This window comes from Otolemur garnettii, unplaced genomic scaffold (genome assembly GCF_000181295.1).
Source record: "Otolemur garnettii isolate 467f Iridium unplaced genomic scaffold, OtoGar3 scaffold00012, whole genome shotgun sequence".
In the NCBI taxonomy this organism is placed as follows: Eukaryota; Metazoa; Chordata; class Mammalia; order Primates; family Galagidae; genus Otolemur; species Otolemur garnettii.
The window spans coordinates 5933553-5934315 of NW_003852407.1; positions in this window are offsets into that span (position 1 = coordinate 5933553).

Below are 763 nucleotides of genomic sequence, written 5' to 3' on the forward strand. Positions count from 1 at the left end.
TCAAAGGTACCAGGTATCTTGGTTTTAATATTCATTACTCACATATGTTTTTGAATTTCTAGTACATATGTATATAAGTTTATAGCATTTTTATTTTAGGAAAAATTTATATAAAGGGTAGAAAACTTTTTCTAACTTGATCTTTTCATTTAACATTATTTTTCAGATTTGTTCTCTTTTTAATAAGGTCTACTTTTTTTTTTTCCTCACTCTACACATAGCATTCTTTTGCAGGAATAAATGACAATGTACATGCCCACTCTCTTGCTGAATTCAGTTTTCAATTTTTCGCTATTCCAGCAATGCCATTACTTTTTCAGGGCAGTGCCTGTGGCTCAAAGTAGTAGGACACCAGCCCCATATGCCAGAGGTGGCGGGATCAAACCCAATCCCGGCCAAAAACTGCAAAAAAAAATTTTTTTTTCCTTATAATTATGATGAAAAAATGGGTCAAGTTTTTTAATCTTGCTGTTGCAAAAATCTGTATTTTTAATGGTATTTTGTTTGCTTTGAGAATCAATTACTGAGACAGGTATATTAAAATATTCCACTATACTTACTTGTGGTGTTATCTGTTTATCATTGTAGTTTTATATTATACATTAAGGCCATGTCATTAGGTGCATACAAATTTAAAATTGTTTTACTGGTGAATTGAAGTCACTCATGAAGTCCCAGCTATGGCATCTTCATCAGGTATTTATACTTCATTTATAGTTCCTCCTGGTCCAGAGGATCTTTACTATGATTATTTTTTAGAAAC